Below are 10,969 nucleotides of genomic sequence, written 5' to 3' on the forward strand. Positions count from 1 at the left end.
TGGCAAGAACTTTCTTCTAACCAAGTCATCAACCCGTTGGCCTGTTCTTCTGAACCCAAACACTTAGAGGTAAATCAAGTACTAAACTAAGCACTGGTCCTGTTGGAATACTGGGAGACCTAAAAAGTATAAGATTAATAAATACTCGCTGTTACCATAGAGTAATTGACTTTGGCATGTATGACATTTTTATGTTCCTCTATAATTTTGTAGCTAACTCCTAGATTTGTTTTATTTATTTATTTGTTTTGTTTATTTACAGACAGGGTTTCTCTAAGTAGCCTTGGCTATTCTGAAACTAGTTCTATAGACCAGGTTAGCCTCAAACTCAAAGAGCAGCTGCCTGCCTCTGCCTCTGACAGGATCAAGGGGGTGGTGTTAACTGCTGTTCTGGCCTGGGAGAAGACAAGACATATAAAATGTCGTATCTTACCTCTCTGTATTAGTGGAAGAAGGAAAGAAAACGGCCTTTCCAAATCAAGCCAAATGTCAAAGGATTGCAGGTAAAGTTTAGAATGAAGGTTTACAACAACCAGGGACACTTAGAGAAAAGGCCATGCCATGGTACGAGCACAAACTGTGTCAAATTTTGCTACAGGACCCAGACTGAAGAATCACATGTTAGGCTAATCCTGTACGTAGCTCAGTAGTGGGGCACTTGCCAGCACAGGCACCATGTCAGGCAGAGTTTTTATTCCTATGATAACACACCATGACCATAAGCAAGTTGTGTGTGTGTGGGGGGGGGGGGGGGTAAAGGGTTTATTGCATCTTAAACTTTTGGTAACACTCTATTACTGAGGGAAATTAGGAAAGGAACTCAAGTACGTCAGGAACCTAGAGGCAGGAACTGAAGCAGAACCCACGGAGAAGCACTCTTACGGACTTGCTCCTCCCGGCTTACCCAGTCTGCTAATAGCGGCCGGGCCGCTCACTGTCCTAGGCCCTTCCGTATCAATCATTAATCAAGAAAATGTCCCCACTGGCTGGATGCGTCAAGTGCATGCCTTTAATTCCCTGTAGAGGCGGAGGGGTCTGTCTGGAAGTTTGGAAGGCAGCCTGGTCTACGCAGTCTTAGCTAACACAACTAGAGAGACCTACGAGCCAGTCTAGGGAGAGCATTTTCTCAGCTGGTTTCCTCTTGGCAAATGACTCTAGCATGTGTCAAGTTGGCCAGAAAAACTAATCTGGATGGTGCCATCCCTAGCACTAGGGTGTGGTGTGGTTAAAAAATATTTGTCATTTTAACAAGAGGTCTAAGCCTCTTGCTTCCTTGAGCTCAGAGCCAGTCTGAGAGCCAGGAGAGCACATGGCAGAGAACTACCCTTAGCCAGCCATGTCCCTGATGAATTTGAAGCCTGGTTAGTTTGTATCTTATATGGAAGGCAGTGTTAACCAGACCAGGGAGCTAATCACGGAGGTAACTGAGTGACTGAGTTCTTTCTTGTTTAGGTTTCCCCACAGCTGCAATTCAATAAGCAACGTTGTCCATGGCGATGATCAAACAATAGGTCATGTTCATCTATGACAGTCTCCGAGGGACTGACATACACTGTCAAAGGGGGGCGGGGGGATTCTGGTAGCATGTACCCCGGCTGCCTCTTGCCTCTGCAATACACCAAGGGGCATTTGCAGAGGAGCCCACCTCTTAGGGTCTTTGTGAAAGACTTGGATCCAGAGGCATGGATAGACCCACAGGTGGGTTTAGTTATACTCATTTTCTAGACTGGGAAAAATAATTAGAATAAACCAATGGCCCCTAGAAAGTAGACCTGGGCCTGCTTGTCTTGGATGTTTGGGGCAATGTTGGCCCCTGGAGTGTGTTTCCCTTACAAGTTTTCTTGCTGCTCAAGTTTTCTGTCAGAAACTGAGTCTTAACTGTCTCGTCATCTCTCAGTCCTGGCAGTCTGTCAGCTTTACCTCAAACCTGTATCCTGGGTTCACCACCCCTCCTCTTCTCTGTTCTTGGCTAAGGCGCTGTATAAATTCTCCAGTGGCATCTGGGTTCCTTGTACCCTCTTACACCTGTAGAGCCCGGTGTCCACCTGAGCAATAATATTTTAGTACAATCTGCTGACATCACGCATTGCTTAAATGTCAAGATTTTTTGCTCCATAAGTCATCCATGAGCCAGATCTTTTCAGATGCTTTTATCTACACAGAGCCATTTTCCTCTCTGCCCCTCGACAGCCACTGGCCTCCAGCATCTCTTACAAGTACTGAGTTAGTTCTTGGGGTCTTTTTGCTCTGTCTGTTCTATGCCTGGAAAACATCTTTGTTCACACTAGTTTGTTCTTGCTGTTCAGACCTTAGCTCAAGGGTCATTTCTTCTTCCTGGCCGCCTCAGAAGCGGGAGCTGGCTGCTGGCTGCCGGCCTCCTGCTGTTTGCTCTGTGCACTGACTTGTTCTGGCACTAAACATCTCCCTTGTTAGCTTTTCTATCACCAGCTTCCCTCCCTCTGGCCGGGAGCACCAATGAGAAAAAGACAGTGCCCTTGTTAATCTTGTTGACTACAGTTAAGTCCGAGTCTAGAGCAGGACTTGGGGTGCTGTGGGAATTTCATGAGCACGTGTTGAATGAATGTGTAATTCAACAGGTCTGGGGCCAGCCCCAGCAGCAAGCAATTTCTAAAAAGCCAGTGTGGTCGCTTTAGGTCCACTGGGCTAGAGACAGACCCCACCACATGTATGACACTTGGAAAGCTAATTTCGGGCCATTCAATAATTGACGATGAAACAAAAATCAATGAGTCACCTTGAGGGTTAAAAGAAAGTTTTCTGGCCAAAAAGAATGCTGTCCTGAAAATAATGTTAATATATGGCATTTCTTTAAATAAAACATGATACAAGGACTAAGACCTCAAATACCTATGTGGCACCAGTAACTAAAATTTGCCTGGAAGGAATCATACTGGAGGGGGGCGGTGCGAATAACAAAAGTAACGTTTGCACTTGCATGCATACCTTCTGTACAACAACAAAATCTAATCTAAGCAGTTCAGTAAATGCAAGCATAAAATTCAGTTTCAACCATCCTGGCAACCGGTGGCCCACACCAGTAACTCAGCACTCTTGAGACCAAGGTAAGAAGACCCCCTGAGCTCCAGACTGAGACCCTGTCTCAAAAACAAACCAAAACACACACCAAACATGACCCAAACAAACAAAACTGTGAAATTATATTAGAAGCAATGTCTAGGAGCGATTTTGCTATAACACGTGTTGAATGACTGTGCAATTCATCAGGTCTGGGGCCAGACCAGTATTTAAGAACCTTACGTTAAGGGGTTGGGGATTTAGCTCAGTGGTAGAGCGCTTGCCTAGCAAGCACAAGGCCCTGGGTTCAGTCCCCAGCTCCGAAAAAAAAGAAAAGAAAAAAAAAAAAAAAAAAAAAGAACATTACGTTAGAGGCAGGAGTAGTGGTGAACATTTAGTCCCGGTGTTTGGGACACAGGTCAGTCCTTTCTACACTGTAAGTTTTAGGACAGCCAGGGGTATGTAGTGAGAAATCAACAACAACAAAAGCAACTGTCTGTTAATGCCCCTGGGAGACTATGGCCAGTGCACCTTCCAGTATAGGACTAAGCCACACTCCCAAACGCCACACGGTCGGGACGTCTCTAGTCGTGCACCAGCTGTTCTCTGCCACCCATACCTCTGTGTCTCTGCCTTCCCATCTGGCTGCACTCCTACTCTCCCTGACCACTTCCGCCCCTCCTAGGCTGGCTTAGATGCCCTCCGAAGGGCTTGTACCGCATCTGGACAAGCTGCCAACTCTGTTTTAATCTTGGTTGGGCTAATGCAGTGTTGCTCAGGGGCTGGCTTGCTGTCTTTGGGATGACATCGCCAGCCTTGCTGCGAGCACAGGATCGTTCGCATGCCGCACGACCAAACCTGAGACTGAGACTTCAGAGTCTGTGCTCAAATGCCACCTCTATTGGGAAAGGCCCGTGTTGGGGAATAAATGGAGCCCAGGGGAACTTAGCAGGTGTTCAGTCAAGACTGCTCTTGCTGCTGTCTTCAAACACTTAGCATAGGGATTACCACACGGTAATTCTATCAGTGTGGTGAATGAGTGAATAAAGGACTTAATACACGGATCGAGCCTGGGTCACACCTACTCACTCGTAGCAGACTCTCAGGGCTAATTTGAGTGTGAGCCAACTTTATGAAAGTGCTCGCCCCTGGTGAGATAAAGGCATAATGTGTGGTTTTAATTCTTATTTACTGTGGCGTGTGTGTGTGTGTGTGTGTGTGTGTGTGTGTGTGTGTGTGTGTGTAAATTTAGCATCCATTTGAATGACATCACTCATGCCAGGCTACGCTAAACATATACTGAAAAAAAATTTTTTTTTCCTATTTCTAGTTAGCTCTCAGCTACCACGGAACATCAACATTTTAAAAGGCGTATCATCTCCCAAATGGGAGCCAGGACGATTGTTTTCACTGCAAACAGCTGATGTGTTTGAATCTACCTTAAACAGCAATATTCTTTTCCAGCATCTTCCCATCCTTAATTCCATGCCAAACAGATTCAGACTTTTTTTTCCCCCCTCGAAGCTGGAGTAAGAATCAATTAAAGAACGTAATGATCTGTTAACTAGCTAATACAGCAGTTAACATTAAGGGGCATCTCAAACCTCGGCGTTTTTAGCGGCAGAGCAGTTCTTTCATTTGCAATGTAAGATCTATAATTGAAAGAATACCGTGAGAGACGCCTTTCATCAGCTCCGTGAGTTACATTTCCTGCTTTGATAACTATACAAGGAGAATCTAAGGCACTTCAAGCTACCCAATTACATTTGATTAGCGAGTCAAAATAATGTAACAGCTTTTCATCACCCAAAGGAAAACTTTTGAAGAATTCTGTTGCCAGCGCTTCTACACAAACACTAATCTATATCATTATTTTTTTACAAGGGAAATGTAATATTTAGCAAGTTTTTTTTTTAATTAGGCAGTAAGCAAAGTCTTGTATTCATCTCAACTTTAGATCACACAAGCAAGAGACCATGAAGAGATGCGCGGGGCAAGGAAGCTTGGATAGATTTCAGAGACCACAGGATACAGTAGTCAAAATAAAACGACATGCCTTTAACACCCAACAAGCCTGAAAACAGGATATATGCACGTAAAACACAGAAGCAGAATTAGCTGGGACGCCCCCCCCCCAAACCTACGTGTGCACGACATCATCATCCACTAGCAAATAAAGGTGAAGAAGATACCTGGACAAAAGACACCAGCAGTGCAAGCTAAGAAATCACTGAGAACATATATTCTGAGATATAAATATATATTTTACACTGAGGGTAAGATACTTGCTTAATAGTAAATGAAGGGGCTGGGTCTAGCACTCATGAGGCCTTTGGAGGACAGATAGAGAAGTGGAGGGGAGGGAGGGAGGGAGGGAAGGAGGGAAGAAAGAGAGGAAGGGGGTTGGGGATTTAGCTCAGTGGTAGAGCGATTGCCTAGCAAGCGCAAAGCCCTGGGTTCGGTCCCCAGCTCCGGAAAAAAAAAGAAAAGAAAAAAAAAGAGAGGAAGGGAGGGAAGGAGGGAGGAAGAAAACAGAGAGACAGAAACAGACAGAGACACTCAGACAGACAGACAGACAGACAGGCAGGCAGGCAGGCAGGCAGGCAGAAGAGAAGGGGAGAGAGGGGAGGGAGAAGAGGAAGTAGGGAGGGAGGGAGAAGAAGAGAGGAAGGAGAGAAGCCAGAAAGTAGAGGAGGCTGGCTTCAAACTCCCATGACCCTCCTGCCTTCTGCTCCCGCGGCTGTACCATACTTAGCCAAACATGGATTTGATATCTAAGACATTTCCTTTCCATAAAATATTTTCAATTTAACCTTTAATCCTAGCACTTGATCTCTGGGGTTTAAGGCTGTCCTGGTTTACACAATTCCAGGCTAGCCAGATGTATATAGTAAAATCCCCGTCTCAAAAAGAAAGAAAAAGCTTTCAACTCATTTCATCTACTTCTCTGGGGTAAAAGGCACTTCCTGGCTCATGGTCCCGCTGTGGACTGTTAAGCCAACATGAGGCCAGTTTCTCCTAGGCTGTGAGCAGGTGAACATGAAGAATAGACACCGAGACTGAACTCTGCCTATGGCCCTCTTGTCCACAGTGAAGGGCAGGCTTTAGACCAGTGGTTCTCTACCTTCCTAATGCTGCCGCCCTTAAATACAGTTCATCAGTACTGTGGTGACCCCAGCCATAAAATTATTTCATTGCTACTTCCTATCTGTAAGTTTTCTATTGATATGAATCGTAATGTAGATATCTGATAGGCCATATATCTGATGTTTGGACCTCAGGGGCTCACAACACACAGGTGGAAAACCACAGATGAATTATATTTATATAAAGGAAGAGCTTTGTACAAAATCGGAGCTGGATCAAAATTGGGTGCAAAGTTAATCCTCAGTGACGCACAGCCCAAGGGGACATCTCTTTCAGTCTCCAGGGCAATGTGCTCTCTGAGAGGAGCCAACAGCCCAACAGCCCTGTGGACTTTAGACTTCTCATTTCTCTCCCAAAGTCTTTGGCTATCTATTCCTCTAGACCATACCTGAAGAACTCAGGCTGGAAGTGGTACCGTGTTAGAGAACTCTCACTTAGCCCTTAGGAGTCTCTGGGCTCAAACCCCAACACTGCCATCATGGTAGGCGACTCATACGGCATGTGACAATGAAAGCACAGGCAGCCATCTGTAGGACTGGATGGACATGTGGCTAAGAGAACAACGTTGGACCCTGTTGCTGTACATGGAACGGAAACCCGCTGCTGTTTGAAAACAAGAGCGCCATTTTCTTAGCACACAAAGCGATGAGCTTTTATGTACCTGTCATTCTACTTTGCTCTTACCTGTCCATTCCCTAGAAGTCACTTTCCTATGAGTGGTATGAACCCCATCATTAACACCCTGTCAGGCCTGGTGCCCACTTTTCTCTTGCTCATCAGCGGAAATGCATAGGAACCAGGAATCTACTGCACCCTCTATGGACAATGACACAGTGGAAGATTTGGAAGGAAGGTCTATCTATTACAAGGTGTAGCAGGCCTCTGGGACTATCTACTCAACTCTCCTGTCCTGTCAACCTCAAGAGACTGCCCTCCTCCACTCTCCACCCAAAAGGTGAGAACGCAGAGCCAAGGGCAGGGGGCAGAAACTATTAGGTCCCCTATCCTGTACAGTGGGGATAAGGAAACCCCCAGGCCCTGCGATTCTAAGGCAACATAAAGAATAAAGGAAGCTGAAGAGGAAGAAAGGGTTTGGATGGCTAAGAGAGTGAAATGGTGCAGACTAGGCTAGAAGCCCAGGCAGTCAGCAGGGCTTCTGACCTCCTGGCTACCCACACTCAGTCTGGCATGAGACTGACCTAGAATCAGGTTTTAGTATCAGACACTGGAGAAGCAGCCAAAATGCTGGAGGAAGTGATAGGCTGTCTGTCCTTGTGTCTGACTGGGGGTGGTGTTCTTGGGTTAGAGATGGATGTCCATAACTCAAAGAATAGTTTAAATGCCCAATTTCCATGCAGTCATTCTGTAAATGGATGTTGATCTACTTCCCAAGCTGCAGAAGAGCAAGTTGGAGCAAAGTCACTCTTTCGTTATCCCAGGATAATTGGATCTATTGCACTTTGCAGGTTCAGGGAACAAAGTCCTTCAACAGTGGGTGTCAAGTGTGAGTCATGGTTGCTGGTTTCTAGTCTGCTACCCATGGATGTATATAGCACACAGGGACCCAGGGTCTCAAAGACAGGGACTCTCATTCCTCCCCCAACCCCCAAGGAACTCGTACTAGCAGGTAGGCAATCCAGGGAGGAGCTAGTTAAGTATGTACCCTGCTGGGCAGGCCAAGCCTTGGACGAAGCAAGCACACGCACTAATTGTTATCAGCAGGCAGGCATGAACTACTTCTGAGTAGACAAACTGACAAAACCATTTCTACTGCCTATTCTGTGAGGAAATAGTACTGGCCCTGAGAGGCTGGAGAGGGAAGAGAAAGCCCACCCAGGTATTCATGAATTTAAGGGCCGCCACCCTGCTACTCCACACCTGGAACCCTCTCTGTGCCCACAGGTGTGGACCAGTTTACAAGAAAAGCTGTCTCCGGAACAGGCCCCTGTTCTCCATGCAGACACCTGTCTGTTCTGTGCAAGTGTAGTGTACGGCTCTATACTCAATTTCCTACAATGAGCTCCCTTACTTTGGAAGAAAATTAAAGAGCAATGAATTTCCATATCCTTGAGTCATGTGACAATCAATGGTCACAGTCAGGATACATTCTATAATGTTAACAGTCAGGATACATTCTATAATGGTCACAGTCAGGATATATTCTATAATGGTCACAGTCAGGATACATTCTATAATGTTAACAGTCAGGATACATTCTATAATGGTCACAGTCAGGATACATTCTATAATGGTCACAGGATACATTCTATAATGGTAACAGTCAGGATACATTCTATAATGGTAACAGTCAGGATACATTCTATAATGGTCACAGTCAGGATACATTCTATAATGGTCACAGTCAGGATACATTCTATAATGGTCACAGGATACATTCTATAATGGTAACAGTCAGGATACATTCTATAATGGTAACAGTCAGGATACATTCTATAATGGTAACAGTCAGGATACATTCTATAATGGTCACAGTCAGGATACATTCTATAATGGTCACAGTCAGGATACATTCTATAATGGTCACAGTCAGGATACATTCTATAATGGTAACAGTCAGGATACATTCTATAATGGTAACAGTCAGGATACATTCTATAATGGTAACAGTCAGGATACATTCTATAATGGTCACAGTCAGGATACATTCTATAATGGTCACAGTCAGGATACATTCTATAATGGTCACAGTCAGGATACACTCCAGTTACATTCTACAATGGTAACAGACAGGATACATTCTACAGTTTGTGAAGAACTTCATACAGTTTCGTCTTAACAGCACTACTCAAGTTTTAACTATGTATTGGCATCAGTCTTAAGGCCTTGGGTCTTACAGTTTCGTCTTAACAGCACTACTCAAGTTTTAACTATGTATTGGCATCAGTCTTAAGGCCTTGGGTCTTAATGTCGTTGTCTAAACCAGTAGTTCTCAACATTCCTAAAAGGCTTTGAGCCTTTATTACAGCCTGGTGTTGTGGTGACCCCAAACCATAAAATGATTTTGTTGCCATGTCATGACTGTTATTGCCACACCAGGCCTTGTGGGGTCTTCTAGTCCATTCCTTCCTTGTGTCCCCCACTACTCCCATTCTCCTGGAACCTCCAAGCCAATTCAGTGGACCATGCCAATTTTACCAACACATTCTTTTGACCAAAAGGACTGTTTTAAAAAACAAAAAAAACAAAAAAAACAAAAAAACCCAAATGAACAGATTTGGGTCTGAAAAGACACTGGTTAAAGCAGGGCTGCTCTTATGAGCCCCAGTTTGTGATCAAACTCCTGGTCCCCTGTCTCAGGCTTCCAGGTGCTGGCATTCATTACATGAGCTACCGTGAACTCATTATCACTATGACTAGTAATCTTAGAAGTGTGTGGAGGAACGGGTATGTGTCCTCTAGAATTAGCATCTTATGCAAACTGTGACCCAAACTTAGTTCTGTTTCTCTCTGAACAAGAAAGAAACTATAGGAAATGGGCATGGTAGGAGTCTGGAGGGGTAAGACTGGGTAGATAGGGATCCCAACACTTGAGAGGCAGAGGCAAGAGAAGGAGTTAGGCTGGTTAAAGCTAGTGTTCAAGGTTGAGGCCCACCTGAGCACCGTGAGTTCCTCTCTCAAGAAACTAAAGAAAAAGGCAGGTATTGTGTGTGATACTTCACCATGGGAAAAGGTCTATAAGCTGTCAACCTTGTGCTGTTTATAATGTGGACCAAATAAAAAAGTGCTCTTTACTACCTGACCTCGGGAAAACCATCCTGATCTCATCCCCCATAGGCGCACACCCCCCTGACAATAGCCTACCCTGTTACTCTTAGATTTCTCAGCTGTGACCTCCACACTGAGGATCTATCTCCCCATACTCAAGTAGATTGCATATAGACTAAGAGAAGGAATTTTTTGGTTGTGCAAATAAAGCCATTAAGAAGATAGAATGTTCAGAACAAGGACTTTCTTTTTCTTAAATGCGAAATGCTGGCTTTCAAGGAAGGCCGCGTGCCTATGGTTATGGCTAGTTTGATGGGCTGTGCAGACTCCCAATCTCTACAAGCTCAGGAGGTTACATGGAACTTGCAGCTTGCAAAACAAAGCAATTTAATCTCTCTCTCTCTCTCTCTCTCTCTCTCTCTCTCTCTCTCTCTCTCTCTCTCTCTCTGTGTGTGTGTATGTGTGTGCTATTTTGTTTTTGAGACAGGGTCTCTTCATGTAGCCCTAGCTATCCTGGAATTCACTATGTACATCAGGCTAGCCTTGAACTCAGAGATCCACCTGAATTACCCCACATCTGCCCTTAACTTATTTAAAACTATCTAAGAATCATTAAGAAAAGCAGATCAGGGTGGGGTCGAGAAGGGAGTTTGCTAAAACAGGGTTACAGGGAATGTGTATTATCGTAGAATTGCTCATGCGTCTGTACCCTAAGACTGATAAGCCCTGAGGAGGGGATGTTAAGTTTTATTTTAATAAAATAAGTTACCAGCGTATGGAAGCTTCAATGTGCCTTTTGTTTTGTTTTTGTTTTGTGAGACCAGGTTTTGCTATGTAAGCAAACTGGCCTATATATAGCTCACAATCCTCTTGCTTCAGACACCTTAGTGCTGGGATTATAGATGTGCACCATTGTGCCTGACAGTCTGTGGCACTGTCATGGCATCCCTGAGGAACACAGGTGTAGAGGCTAGCAATGGGGCTCACCAGGTTAAAGGTGCCTGCCATCTAAACAGCCTACCGCCCCAGTACGGGGCACACATGATAAAAGGGGAATGAT

At 44.8% G+C, this 10,969-nt stretch overlaps 1 protein-coding gene across 3 annotated transcripts in view; it reads right to left on the reverse strand.

Moving 5' to 3' along the window:
* Nucleotides 1-10,969, reverse strand: part of Nr5a2 (nuclear receptor subfamily 5, group A, member 2) — a 119,870-nt gene that overhangs the window by 82,155 nt on the left and 26,746 nt on the right.

This window comes from Rattus norvegicus, chromosome 13, assembly GCF_021556685.1.
Source record: "Rattus norvegicus strain SHRSP/BbbUtx chromosome 13, alternate assembly SHRSP_T2T, whole genome shotgun sequence".
NCBI classification, from domain to species: Eukaryota; Metazoa; Chordata; class Mammalia; order Rodentia; family Muridae; genus Rattus; species Rattus norvegicus.